Source organism: Dermacentor silvarum, chromosome 4 (genome assembly GCF_013339745.2).
Source record: "Dermacentor silvarum isolate Dsil-2018 chromosome 4, BIME_Dsil_1.4, whole genome shotgun sequence".
Taxonomy (NCBI): Eukaryota; Metazoa; Arthropoda; class Arachnida; order Ixodida; family Ixodidae; genus Dermacentor; species Dermacentor silvarum.
This window is the reverse complement of record NC_051157.2, coordinates 135,370,900-135,386,321: the sequence shown is the minus strand read 5'-3', so window position 1 is coordinate 135,386,321 and position 15,422 is coordinate 135,370,900. Positions and strand designations below refer to the sequence as shown.

The window sequence follows — 15,422 nt, the reverse complement described above, 5'->3', positions numbered from 1 at the left end:
GCGCGTTGAGCCAGGAGAAAAAAAAATCACAGCATATCCACGGGGTGAATGAATGATGAGTGGGCGAAGCTCCGGAGGGAATCATCGGATCTCCCGCTCAAGGGGACGCTAGCACAAACGCGTTAGAAACGTCCAGTACTCTCTAGTAAGGGGGAGCGGCCACAGCGTCTTACGCAGCCATTTACACATGCCGGAACGTGCAGCGCGTTTGCCGACGCCATCACGTGACTGCTGAGAGAGTATACCCCCCGTATTCTTAAACGCTCCTCGACTTGAACTTGACTTGCCATCGCCTTGGGCAGCGCGTTCGAAACGCGTTGAAGGTAAGGCGGAGAGGCCACAGCGTCTTACACCAGCTTCTTACACGGGCCGTAACGCGCTAGCACAAACGCGTTAGAAATGCGCTAGAAACGCGGCCTTTCGTTAATGTTGGGTATTTATTGCCATCGTGGTGCGTGTGTCTATGTGCGCTTCGTGGCGTAGTGGTTAGCGCCGCGCGTTCGGAAGCGAGGGGTCCTTGGTTCGATTCCGCGCAACGCAATCAACTTTCGGAATTTTTTTTTCATAAAACGCCGGAAGCGTTCTCCGGAAGCTGGAAGCTGGCTTCCGGAACCGTAAGCGGAACCGGAAGTGGAAACGGAAGCGGAACCGGAAGTGGAACCGGAAGCGGAAGTCGGCTTCCGGTACGTATACATATATATGTATATATGGGTATACATACATATACGGACACACAACGCCATCTATTGAGCAATTCATAAAACTAGACGTGGCTACCTACTACGACGGGGACGAACGGGTGCCACTATAAGGAGCTTCGCCACTAAAAAGAAGGTGAAAGCTTGGACTAGGCCACGTAAAGCTCACGACACAGCGATGCTGGCCGACTGATATCGAGCGGCTAGCCTCCAACGCGTTAGGCGTCGGCAAGCAGCAGCGTTCTTGGCACTGTGCCAACCTTGGTTAGCCTTCCTGCGCTTGTGGCATGCCAGGAACGCTGTCGCTCGTAGTCGCCGACGCGTCTAGCGCTAGTCACGTGAAATGTCGCCAACGCGTTCGGCGTCGCAAGCGACAGCATTCTTGGCACTGTACGAAGCTTGGTTAGCCTGCCTGCGTTTGTGACATGCCAGGAGCGCTGTCGCTCGTAGGCGCCCACGCGTCCTAGAGCACTGCACGGGCCCAGCCCGGGCCCGTTTTTTCGTTGGGCTGCCCGCCCTTGCCCGACCAAAAGTTTTCTGGAGAGACCCGGGCCCGGCCGGGGCCCGAAAATAATCTACCCTACCCTCCCGCTCCGGCCCGCCACCCCTTTGCCTTAGGCCCGAGCCCGGCCCGAGCCCGGCTCAAAACCGGCCCGAACCCAGCCCGAGACTGAAAAAAGATCACCGAGCGGCATTGGTGGTGGTAACATTTATTTAGGTCCTGAAGAATCTTCACCCCGTTTTTATAGGGGCAAGACTGCGGGCCGCTCCCACGTTGGGACGGGAAGGCCAAGCCTCACCGCCGCATCGTGGGCCTTCTGGACATCCCGGAGTTGATTAATCCATTCGAGGCTCTTGACCAATGTATAAAATGCGTCCGCCATCAATACGTGGTCCGTGTGGGGCTGTAAAGAGGGGCACTCCCAGAGCATGTGTTTGAAATCGCTAACTCCGCCGCAGTCGGGACACAGAGGGGAGACCTCCGTGTACCTACTGATGATGGAGAGTGTTGGATACGAGTTCGTTTGTATTAGCCTGAGGGTCACGGCTTGAGGCCTCGTGAGATTTCGATGTGGCAGGGGGAAAGACCTGCGACTAATCTGAGCGGCATTAAAAAAATTAAATAAAGTGAATGAAAGGAATGTATTTTTAAGGCATAAATACATGTCATATGCAATTATAAACACCATTTGAGTGGTCTGAACGCAAATACCAGCGCGTGAAGTAGTACGAATGAGCCTGCCGAGCAGTATCGCCAGCAATTTTCAATGGCGCTACCTTGATACGGCCCAATCCACGTCTATCGCAGCGCCGCCACAGTATTTTTCCACGTCGGGTGCCTCATTGCAAAGCATGCGGCACCCCAGCCGCTCGTCCCACTCAACCGTTTTCTAGTACACTATAGCCGAAGCGCCGCCACGACCGGTCGTGAGCGCAGCGCATGGATTGAGTAAATGGAGAAAGAAAGCTTCTCGTTCCTCCATGGTGAAGCGTAATGCACTGCTGCTAGGCGGCTGGTTGAGAACATGCGTGCAATCATGGATGGACGCAATGCCATATTTCAGCCGCGTGACGAATTATCTTACCAGTCATCGTTTTACCAATTCGCCTTTGAAGAATCAGAAAGTCGTGAACGCGCTTGCACCGCGCTGAAAGCATTAATTACATTGATTTAGGTAAGGAATACAAGGGCATCCTTTGGTTTGAGGCGACTTCGGTCTTTCTCTACTTTTACATTCTGTTCAAGCAGCCCAAAATACGACGGAAGAAGAAAAGGGAAGTACACAGGAGTATCGCTGCTAGCTTCCAGCTGCGCCGGGGCAACATGTTTTTCGGAGTCGATACGCGCGAGGGTAACTCGCTGCCCGTTACATGCACACAACCAGAAAGTCCGAGCCCGGCCCGGGCCCGGGTCAAAAAGCACGACCCGTGCCCGAGCCCGGCCCGAGCCCATGAGAAAACTGCTCTACCCGGCCCGGCCCGGCCCGTGCGCCGGGCCGAGCCCGGGCTTTCGGGTAAGCCCGAGCCCGTGCAGTGCTCTAACGCGTTCAGCGGTAGTCACGCGAAAAGTCGCTAAAGGGAAGGTACCTCCAAAAATGATCACTCGAGAATACCTTCCTACATGCGTAGTTAACTTAAACCAAGTTAAGACCTAGCAGTAGCAACCAGTAAGCTTCGCTGTGCCTAAGCTTTGCGCGACCGAGTGCAAACTTGCCTGATTTTTTTTGCTAGATCTTCCACATGAACTCTAATAAGTAATGTAGTAAACTATTAGAAGCGCAAACCAGTTTTTCACTTACCACCCAACACACACATTACAATTTGATGAGTAAACAACTATAAGCGTACGTCCTAGCTAGCAGCCTTCCACTGGTGCACCATATAAACGTTTTATAGTGCACCGTTGTTGTTGCAAATGGAGAACTGACTTGACCAGTCCCATCGTAAGCAAAAATGTTGCAATTGGAGTCGAAATTGACAGAAACGTAAGGTTCATGGACGGGAACAACTTTTTTGGCAATCAGGCGTTATCTTGGCACGCGAAATCTCGCCCCGTCTCGTATATAACTCTATCTGAGTATGCGTTCGAGCACCGATTCAGCTAGATAACGCCCCACGCGGAGCTTATCGGGAAATGTCGGATCCGTGCCGGTCGTTCGCACAAGAAGTCAGTTGTCCGACTGGCATCGGAGGTCCGCCTCCCTACACGTGGGGAACTCCGTCTGCTCTTTCACAGCCAGTGGGCTTGGCTCTACGATGGTGCCTGACCGAGGACCCACAGCTCTGACAGTGGCAGCGTTTCGCGTTCAACTTATTTTTGTGACTTCGCTTGGTTTGCTAGTCACCCATGTGTCAGTTGTCGCAGCTGGTAAGTGCTTCACCATTTTGTAACTCTCCCACATCAAGCTTACGAAGAAGAAAAAAAAGTCTACCCCAGGCATACCAGTTTGTTGAGCGCATAACTCTTCACTAGCTTCGTTTGTTCGAACCCCATGCAATCGAAGTAAGTAGGCTTGTGGTTCCAAAATCCTGTCGGAGGATTCGTGTACACCCTAGTGCCTCCGACCGAGGCAACGTCAAGGCAGCCTGGGTTGCCGGCCGCCTGCAAGGAGTGGGTCAGCGCATTTTAAGCACGTGAAAAAAAATGTATGCAAACGGTGCCATCTTGGTCTGTGTCAATACTAATTATGACTGGACTCGCTCGTGTCGAGTTCGTTCAAACGAAGCTAGCCTTGCTTAGCTGCAACGAACCGCCATGCACCTGTCTAAACGTAGGATGCTACCATTTATCACTGGGAGCATGTCGCGTTTTATTGACTTTTTACTAAACTGGCTATGAAAAGTGAAACACACGCGAAGAGATTGGAAAGGAGTGGAAAAAGTTTTAGAATAACCATGGAACAACGAACATTTGTAGCTACTGCCGTAAACTATATGTGGTTAAGAAGAGGTCAGTGAACTGTGATGGAAAAAAAATACGAATAGCATAGCGCTTACGTTGACAGGTTAGAACGGCTCTCTGGCTCAGACGACTTGCGCTCAATATTAAGAAAGAATTCGCAGAAAGCACACAGTTTTTCTTCTTTTTTTGACAAAGTGGGGTAGATGGGTGTATAGGAAACTTATATAGATTTAAAATACATGTTCACGCTCCAGGGACATAAATTTCTGATGTTATCATTATTCAACGAACTTAGCGGATACTTGCTAAGCTCTGTTTTTAAGCTGTTTTATTGGCCTTTGTAAAGCTAAAATTCGCCAGATTTCCTTAAATGCATTTTGGCCAATACAACCTTTCGTCCACTTACTCAAGAAGGTGACAGTGTTGCGAATCAATGCGAGTGGTGTACACACATACGTAACTTAAATAATTGACCTTTCGAAATAATTGTGTTAATTGATATCTATCGAAGGCCCAGACCTACAGGACATAAAGGTATACAATCTAAAACAAACAAGCGCGCAACGTGATCTAGTATTTCATAAAATGCTAAGTTTTTAGTTGATCGTCTAGCTGTCGTGCTCATTGAGTTGCTGGTTCGACTCAATTACTGTGTACAACAAGAAATAAAATAAACATCAATGTGCCTATTATTATGGCATACATTGTTAACATGTGACTGATGGTGCGTTGGGATCTTAAAGAAGACAAGAAAATTTAAGAAACAAATTGAAATGTCTTAGGAGTAAAAAAAAAGTTCCAATAACTATTGTCTTCCTTGTACATCAAACTGACTGAATGCCCTCAAATATAATACTTTCCTCGACGAATCGATAGTGGAATATTTATGATAGAAAGGCTAAGCATTTTTCTATACACACTTAAGAAATATCCATTAATAACTACCATGTTACGGAGCACGGTATGCTCTTTTTTTTCTCAAGGATTTAACAGTATACCCTTCAAGCATACGGGCTCCAGAGACGGACCATATTGCCATCTGCAAAAAATTTACCATCGTAACACCCTGTAGCAGAGAAATACATCGGTACCATCATAACAAAACAAAAAAAATGAGAAGGAAGAACAAGCGCAAAGCGCACACTGCAAGCAATCCGATTGTACATAAGTGCTTTTTTTTTATACGAAGCTAGTTAGAATGGGGTCATAAGTGGCTTATAGTTACTTCTTCAAATGCGCTGCAGTATTTACACACGCGTTGTGCCGCACTTTTGCAACGTCTTTTCCTAGGAACAACGGCCTTCGTTCTAGAATATGTTTTATCTAAAGCGGAAGGGGTGGGGGCAAGAAGGAGGAGAGCGGCAGCACTCTCAACGCGCGAAAAAAAGTTATAATATATATATATATATATATATATATATATATATATATATATTCGCTGTTCTTGTCTCGCCTGCAGTCAGCTGCGTAGCTATCACTTTTCTAGCTCTGTCCTATCTCAAGAAACACGGAGAGTTTGCGGAAGAAGCCACTTGTACTGAGCGACGAAAGTATCTCATGCAGACACAACGTACGCATAGCCTGGCTTCTAGACACGAATTATCTTTTCGACACTACTTTCCTGGAAAGAATCACGAATAAAGAAACATGACAGACTCGGGCAGAACGTCAACGAAGACAGCGCTTCGTGTGTATTCGAGCTGTATCACAAGGACAGCGCAACCGGTCTATATTCATTTGCGTTTGGATGTAAATATCTTAGAGAAACACAAGTTCCTGATATTTCCTCAGAAATTTCTACTTATTGCCAAAACAGGACCATATTCAGCGATGTGGTTAATGCGATTATAAGGGCTCAAAAACGATTTATGACTGTTATCGCTGTTTTCTGAAAAAAGGTATATCAATCAAGGAGTTTATATTTTAAGGAAATGTGGGTAAAGTTTAGGTAATTATCCCGGTGAATTTGTAATCTGCGTTAATTAGGGGTTAAATAAAAATTGCTGAACCCTCGTCTCAGGCCTGTTTAGATGTGTTATATGAAACGCTTAGAAGGTTTCCCCTCTTCCTTGGCAGGAGCAAGAACGGCAGATATTTGATGTTTAACGGCAATAACAGCTATTCCACGGGTGATACCTTCGGAAAGTTCGAAGTGTATAGGTTATATATACGCTTGAATATAATCAGGGGCGCAGCCAGGGGAGTGAGGGCGGGACACGCACCGGGCATATGCGCACAACCTCCCCTTTCAATTTGTGTGTTTCGGGGAAACTTGGCATAAAACAACGCGTGACATCATCCGCTTGCATCCCCTCCCCCCACCCTCCCTACTAAGAAGAAAAAACATTTCTGGCTACGCCACTCAAGTAATTACTGAATGTTCATTATCTCCTAATTTTCACGTGTTGCGCGAGGCTTGTAGTGGGTTTTCCCGGTATGCTCGATGAACATTGCGAACTTGTGAACCTGCTTATATTTGAAGAAATCAAGGGGCACGTTATGAGTATTGTTTTTGCAAAGTGACATTTCTGTGGATTAGTTGTGGCCTTTGCATTATATTAAATACGCAAATGCTCCGGAGCGTTATCAGTCTGTTTTACGAGAGGCGCAGTATTTTATCCAGTGACCTTCCATAACCAGAAATGCCTGCAAAATCAACTTTACCACACGCGGGGGGAACACTATAACATGTTTGGCAATTTTACGCCGTGTTTCCCAGTGTTACGAATGAATCCTGCGTTCTGTCAATTTGGTTCAAGCTTTGGGAAAGTCAAGTTTGTGGATGAATGGCTGCCCCTGGAAAAAATTTACACGTGCTTGAGAGCACTTTATGTTGGCTTGGTTTTAAACAGGCAAGTCAAATGCGGGAAACATATTAAAGTAGGTGATTGTTGTTGCATTTGTTGTTGCATTTGCTAGAAAAAAAAACAGCTTGGCAGCAAATAGGGTTAGGATTAGCAAGGTTGCACATGAATGCTGTCTTTTTATAGACCTTTTCATCGACAGCGCCCTGGGCGTCACTGTAAATTTCTCTGGGCTGCGGTGATTGTTCGTGAACCCCTGCGCAAAAGCATGGCGAACTCTGCCGCACGTGCCTTTGCAATCACGCGCCACAGTCCAGACATGAGGTTCTCGCTGTCTCCGGCGAAAACATCTATTTACTATCCCGTGAAATTTTGCAGAAAGACGTAGATTGGAATAAAACTACTTTCGAGTAATTACCCGCATTTTATTTTTGAAAACAAATCCCACATTTGTCAATTTCACGCTATTTTCACCGTGTCGACATTTTTCTCGGAAATCTTGCGCGACTGCGCCGGGGGTGGATCATCTGCCCTGTGATTACTTTTAAACGCTGTCGGCCGTCCACTAAGTCATTCGCACTGACGTCTCGTTTGACGCATGTATGATATATTTCACCATGGCTCCTTCCCTATCTGTAGCCTTTGTGATTATGCGACAGAATATCAGTTCTTTGTTCACCGAGCAGTAAATTTTGCCCCACGTTGTCGACTTACAGCCTGTGATTGCAGAGAGATAGAGAATATGGTTTCTTAGACACGCGAGATAACGCGTGTCGCTGAACGAGGCGCACTCAAAGAGTGGCGAGAGTTCATGATTCGCAAAAACATCGAAAAAAAATGAAGATGCATATCAGTGCTGTTCGGCATTTTCCGCTTGCGCCTAACATCTCTGTGCTGCCGCCTACCCTAAACTTTCCTTGCCTCGAACACCATGCGTGTATATCTATCTATCTATCTATCTATCTATCTATCTATCTATCTATCTATCTATCTATCTATCTATCTATCTATCTATATATATATATATATATATAACGAGAAAAAGAACTGTGGTGCTCGCCTTCACTAAATATAGTGAAGGAATTTTTCAAAGGGTTAAACGTATATATAATAAAAAAGCAGCCCAGCTTGCTGGTTATCTTAGGTTGTTTTGAACCGAAGTCAACAACGAAGCTGCGCGTCTCGTCCCTTCTCGTGCTCCTCATGAAACCAACCTCTTAATGAATTATCACACTATATTCACCAGTGTCTGTGAAATTTCTTACATTTATTTCACCAACCCCCATTCTTGGGCCACTGCGTACGTGCCGCTGTGTATTTGCTTACTCCTGGCGAATACAACAATGTATATGAGCCACTGTAACAAAACGGGTACACAGACCTGAAATGTACTCACACATCTATACTGTGATATAAGTGGTATATTAGATATTAGTTGATCTAATTTCGGCATGAACCTCTCCAGGTTGTTGCACAAAGTTGCAGCGACCTCATGTAGTCCACGTGCACCTGAACCACTGATTACATTTCGGCATAGCTTTAAATGGTGTAGTGAATAAACTTACTCTCCATAATATTCTTACTCTCCAAATACTCTCCAACACATTCAAGTTTTGATCTGTGCAGTCTGTAAACATTGCATGAGATTACGCGTTGCATCAAAATGAAAATAAAGGCAATTATGCTCATCACGTTGAGTTATGCATAACATTTACTTACCCACTAAACAATAACTTCACTTCATGTAGACTCATACATGTGGGCCGGCGCTGCCTAATTCTGTAAGAACAAAAGCACTGCAGAATTCTCCCGCGCCAGTGAAGGTGACCCGGAAAGCTTCTTTTAAAGAAGAGCGCAGCGATTTTCTGATAATATGGCTTAATCAATTTCTTTTTTATTTGTAGGTCATTGCTCGTTTGAGGGTGGGATATGTCCCGATTGGGTATCGACCAACTGCAGCAAACAGGCCTGCTTTGAGGCACGAAAGGTTGCTGACATGAGGCACGGGCCTACTCAAGACCACACACACGGGACAGGTAAGACGTGAGATCCCATTCACTGAAGATACTGTTTTCTGTTGTGAGTTAATTGTCTTGTTTCATCTCGTTTATTCCTTTCGGAGATGCCATTTGATTGTATGTGTTGAAAATAAGTTTAGCCGCATCTGATGCATATTCAGTGTCTGAATAACCAAAACAGTTTCACCGGTATTAATTTCCCATTTGGTATTGAAATAGTCACGAATGCGTACTCTATACGCCTGAACTTCGTCAACTAGATAAGTGACAACAGGCACGTTGACTATTTTATCTACATTGTGCTTAGGATGGCGCAGCTGTTTTTGAATTTCGCCCGCTACAACCGAAAACTAGCAAACCGAAAAGAAAAACATTTACAGGTTGTCATGCTGCATCGCAACGAATGGCATGCGATAGCTGACCTGATACCTGGCGTCACGGGCCCATTCCTTGCTCCCCGCCGCACCCTCTGCTCTCTCTAAGCATGTTAACAGTGATGTTCCACTATCGTGCCGTTCGTTCCGTCCCTATTTCGCTACGACGTATTATTACGTGACGTACGACATCTTTACGAGGGTTTCTTGCTGTGGGCAGAGGGCTTCTTAAGCCCTCTTCAACATGGCCAATATCCCTGAGAGAGATTGGCTGCTCCTCTCTTCTTCATATTCCGCACTCACCAGGTGTTCTTTCCGACATTGTATAGGGGCTTTGCTCACGACCGCTGAGATCAAACCAGAGCTGCGCGAGGTGATCTCGGAGGCCACGCTGTTTTGCGAACATATTTTGCAGCTGAGAACAAATGGCATAATATGCAGCAACAATGAAAAGTGCAGTACTTTGGCGCTGCACTAAATATGAGGTGGTGCAAGTAATTTGGTAATGCGCTATGATGTGAGTGATAGTAACGTTCGCAAATGGCATTCTGTGAGAGATGTTGTCGTGCTTAGAAATTAACCAAAGATCGTCGATCTCATTGGCTTTGAGAGCTCATGGAAAAATCACAAATGAGACAGTGTTGGGTGACATGTGTTGCGCGCCCTTTTTAAATCGCAGAAGCGCAGAGCAAAATTTGTTTTTTAGGGCAGACTGTCGAACATGGGTGAAAGCAAATGGCTGGCCAAAGCGCGCAAATATCTGTACTTCGAAAGCTAGGACATGAAATGGAAGGATAGCCCAACTGGAAGGGAAAATAAGTAACGCGGAGGTATCTAAAAGAAAGGCGGAGAAACAGAAACAGTATTCATGGCGAAAACAAAAAAAAAAACTTTCAACAGAGATTTACTAACATGGCCAGCCAGTTGAAAAAGAAAAAGAGAAAGTGAAGAAACTGCATGGCAGTCACCCTGGGGCACGTCCGGTGTGATACTATGTGCATAGAACACGGGATTACAAGATAAAAATAAAACGACAAACACTTCGGTTGTAGCTTTGTCCGGAGGTGCACATTGAAATTACAATCACTCACTGAGGTACTTTCACTACAGTAATGCATGTATCATTTTGTGGGCTTCTGAGGCATGTGGCCATAGTCCAAGTATTTTTGTCACGGTGAATAATTATAAATCGATGTGATACAACGTCAGTCTGAGTAGAAGTCACTGTTCGTCATAGCGGATAATGATGCAGAGGATACGTTGGATAGACTCCTCACACCTTCAATAGTCGCAGATGTGTATATCACTCACCCAAAGGAGAAAACGAATAGCCTTTTGTGAATGTCACATCTAGCCAGAAGTGACCCAATATTGTTGCATCGCACCGGAAGGGGGGGGGGGGGGGGGCTGTGGTAACTCGAGCTTTATGGAAGGGTCCAGAAACCGTCGGCGAAAGTTCAAGACGACCGCTGGCGAGGACATTGCCAAGGATGCGGCAATAACAAGGCAACCATTGAGGATACCCAACCACTATATGGCGTCCGTAAAAGCGCAGACACGATATGCCACATTTTCTCCAATAATTGCAGATCACCATGACATTCATAAGAACAACCAGTCGCCGACCGCAACATCAATCTCTCATTTGTGTTGGCTCGCCCAGCCTGTTGCACGACCCACCACCATTCAAGGCATCACAAAAAGAGCCGCGATTTCTGCCTTTGGTTTGAGGCAAATGTGTTTAGCTTGCTGCAAGATTATTACAAATTGTGCTTGCATATTTACTCCAACGGCTCCGTTTCATCTGCGGCCTGTTCTGGTGCCGTTATCAATTATGAACCGAAATAAATCAGTAATGACCATGTTCATAGTGTCGGAGATGACGACACCGATGGCGATTGAGCTTAACGCTCTCTTTAACACAATTAAATACCTCAATGAAGAGCCACTGAGCAAAATTGGCATTTTCGCACGAAGAGTAGCGCATTGACTGCGATAGAAATGTTTAGCGTTGCGTTTGAACGTCTCTGACAGTGTTCTAACTATATGCGGGTCCGACTAAAGTGGACGCGTAACACAGGTGTGAGCCACAATTTCTCGCACCCTCAAAAGGTTTTAACACGCCCCGTAGGGCCCTTAATGACATCGCACAGGTGCTACTACGCTATCCGCAAGAAGCCTTGCCAGTAAAATTACATCAATTTCAGGGTTGAGCCCTGATATTGTTCAGCACTTTTACATTTATTAACGCGAGAATATTTACGTAAAAGGCATGCGCCGTGAATTTTATGTTTCATGACGTTTGTTGGTGGGCTCCCATTGCTCAAAATTGTGCAGAATAATTTAGTCAGGAACGTAATACCTGGAATGAGCAACATCAGTGATAGAATAGTGTGGCAATATCGCCCGCATATTTACGGCATGGCTAAGCATATACCACATATATACCTAAACATAATCGGAGTCTCACGGCAACTTCGCTAACGCGACGACGGCGAAAATTCGCTTGAAGCGTCCACATATTTTTTATTGCGATAGCAATTATATGGACACTTCAACCGGTCGCCGTCGTCGTCGCCGTCGCCGTGAGGTTCCCTATAGATAAAATCTTCACCGCGCGCCGTATGCCCGAGTGGAAGCGTGCGGGGACGCGCGCTATCACGGAGAGCGAACGCACTCAATCACCCACGCGCAAGCAAGGAAGCGGGAGCAGCGCCGGAGGGAGCGTGCGGGGGGGGGGGGGGGGAGGGGGTGCACTTCTACTCTGCCAACAACCGCGTTCGTCGCTCGTTCGCACCGTCTCTTATCTCCACACAGCTCTGACCTTTATGCGCCGTGCGTTCGCCGCTCAGTTTCCGTTGAAGCAATAGACCGCACGTGCCTTCGCCCGCTGCCAGCGTTTTGACTGTCGTTGTCTGCAGTCATTCAGTGTGATCTATTCATGTTTGTTTGTGCGCGCTCACACCACGCTTGTTCATTCAGTTAGTAATAGTCGGGCCACATTTTCCAACGCACGCTACACATGCAATGCTGCCCGGATCGCCAGTGCAGCACTACAGGTGTGTCCCTTCGCACGCGCTGCCCAAGGGAAGCGCTTCTCATCAACACCACCGTTGACACGCGCCTTCTCGTGGTCATCGAGTCTCTCTTCATGTCGGTCTACTTACGCCGCAGCACACCTGCTTACTTAATCAGCTCATGTTTACTACAATTCATATTGCTACCAAAGCCGCTCACCTTAATTCGTATGACATTGCTGTGTTGCTATCGCATTCATTGCTTCGCCCTTAGGGCGGAACTGTGACATTTTGTTTTACAAAGTTCGCGTATAGGCCCTCTCAAAAATTGTGATATCATTTAGTTGCCCAATACTCCGTTTTGAATGTTTCGCTTTACCCCTTTTGTTATGTTGTTTGGTGTACGTTTCAATCCACCCAATCTTGACAATCCCCCTCGTGGGTACGAGCCATGTTTTGGGGCAACAACAGCAACAATTGCTATCGCTATAATATCGGGCTTTACCATTGCTACCTAGGGTGGTGAAAACCAACCTTTCGGCATATGCGCTGTGTCTAAATGACCGTACCTGTGTAGGCAATCGCGTGTGAATGCGCCTCGCTTACGTGTCCGGTACAATAGGGAGGTTTAGAATAGGGATCTAGAGCTTAGGGTGTTCCAACAAGCGACTGCTTTGCGTTCGCGGTCTGCCCCGCCGGGAAGGTGCTTCAGAATAGGGTTCCCAGGTTGCGTCCGCGTCTCGAGATTGCAGCGCCATTCCTGCACGCAAACCGAAAACACAATGCCTGAAAAAAATAACTATAAATAATGCTAGCCATATTATTTCGCAGGGTGAACAGTATATCAGAGAGTTACTTACTGTAAATGCGAAGGCGTTGAAGTGTTTTTGATATGTTCGCGGCCAGGTTGAGACGATGCAACGAAGACTTGGGACGTGTGGGTCCCATACGCAGTTTTCGAAATTTAGCGTTAGGAGGCGTGCAAAAACACACAGCACAAAGATACCGTTTAGGGTTCGGTGCATGCGCTTTTGCGAGACGCTAATCATTAGGTTCTCGCTAGGTTTGGGGCGCCTACTATAAAGCAGCTTACAAGCCGTTTGAAATGTCCATCATCATACGTCAGGCAACAATTCGACTAGGCAGACACTGCTAGATTTGAAAGGGTGGCTCTCAGACTGCAGGATTATCCTACTCCTTCCCCGCTCACATGTTGAGGCCATGACACGCATTCAGGGCGGGCTGTGGTCCCTGTAAAACGCACAGCGATGAACCCTTGTTGCTGCTACCGCGGTGCTTTTTCTTGCAGATATTACCAAAACGTGGATGTGGTGCGCAATATTTTTCCCAAAGCGAAACTATAATATGCAAATCTCTAGAAGGGCCATGGGGCTGGAATTGGTTTGGTCGCTCAGCCTACAATGTCGTTAACGGAACCACAGCTCCGCGGAACCGAGTTTGGGAACTCATATAGTCAGGCTCATCCTTTGGTATTATAACCTAATTCTAGTTGAGCATTAGCGCTTGGCTGAAGAAACACACACGCACACACACACCTACATGCTATCCGTCATGCGGTTACGGACGTTGAGAGCAAGACTTTTCATCAATTGACATGACGGGAAAGTGACCAAACCAACCATAGAGCTTAACAGCAGCTCATTATCTGAATATGAACTGCGGCTGTTAAAAATCAATAGAAGTAAAAAAAAAACTCAATAATTGAGTTTGTACGTTGTATGCGTAAAAACTTGAAGCGCCTTAAGATAAGATTCTTGCGGTCGGTCAGCGCTCATTTTTCGTGGTAATCAGTGAAGGACACTCTTTCTTGAAAGCAAACGGAAAACATGTATAACGAAAACCTCGACGAAGAACAGTAAGGGTGTTATCAGAGACAAAAATATCTAAAACTTGGTAATCGCGAATACAGTCGTTAATCACAAAGACAAGTATGTCTGTGACTTTAACGGAAATATAACATTAGGCGAAACTACCACGGCATTCTGATCGCAGTAGAAAACGAGAGCGACAATGGGATTGCTCATATTTCACTTGTTTGCTTGCTTCCTTGCTTGCTTGCTTGTGTGCCTGTTTTTTGGCCTGTTTGCTTCCTCTGTGATGACTATAGTGCTGAGTGCACGGAGACTTTTATACTTAGAAGCTGTTGCTGAGATTCAGCATGAAATTAAAATGTGAAAGCTGTTTGTGAAACCTGATACCTCCAATAGATAAAACCGTGGACATTGAGGTACTCATTCGTGAACTTTATCTTGCGTCTGACGTAACTATGCTCATGAGACGAGGTACGTTAACGACAAGACCTAACTTCATTTGAGCTTGATTATGATGATGATGATTTCTCAAAATGTGGAAAGTACACGCACTGGGGATCGGTGGTTGGAACGCACCGACAATTGCAAGAATGAATAAAGAACTGGTAATGTACAACTGGGGTAAAATGACCATTGCATTTCTTTAGAATTCGGACGACATAAATAAATGATTACATTTCGTAGAAATAATACAAGGTGTACTGCAAAATTGACCCTAGAAGAAATTTAGTATTATAATAGACATACTAAGAAATACTGAGATCAGTATGGTAAACGTTTTGTTGGTTGAATTTAATCTCACACAGAGTCAAGCACATTCCTTTATCCAAACCAAATGCGGAATCCCCAAGAAAGACTAAGACGAAAGACTTGAAGTTAAGCCTAGTTTACGAAGCGGTGCATCAAAGAACCATTTTCTTTATAATAAACAATCGAAATAGTAAAAATAATTAAGCTACACGACAGAATGTAATGACTTGCGACAGAACTAGCTTCAATACTTTTCTCGACAGCAGCAACCATGCTGGTAGCTCACAGGTGCTGGCGTGTTTTTCGTAATAAATAACACCTCTCTTTGACCCAAAATAAAAACAAGTTGGCAGTTTCACCCGAAGGGCGAAGCATTGATTTGCGGTAGCAAGGTTGAACGTTGTGCCTGAACTTCTCTGACCGTGTTTAAAGTATACGCGGCTCCGACTAACGCGGACACGCCACAATTTATGGCACCCTTAAAAGCTTTAACACGCCCTGTAGGGCCTGTAATGACATCACACAG

The 15,422-nt window shown here is 45.9% G+C and overlaps 1 protein-coding gene across 2 annotated transcripts in view; it reads left to right on the top strand.

The window, feature by feature from the left end:
- The first annotated feature begins 3,385 nt into the window (after positions 1–3,385).
- Positions 3,386–15,422, top strand: part of LOC119450645 (MAM and LDL-receptor class A domain-containing protein 2-like) — a 137,871-nt gene continuing 125,834 nt past the window's right edge. For both annotated transcript variants that reach the window (XM_049666102.1, XM_037714159.2), the window contains exons 1-2: positions 3,386–3,567; positions 8,810–8,941. The gene's annotated coding sequence lies outside the window, so the exon portion shown is untranslated. The remainder of the gene's footprint in view (positions 3,568–8,809; positions 8,942–15,422) is intronic.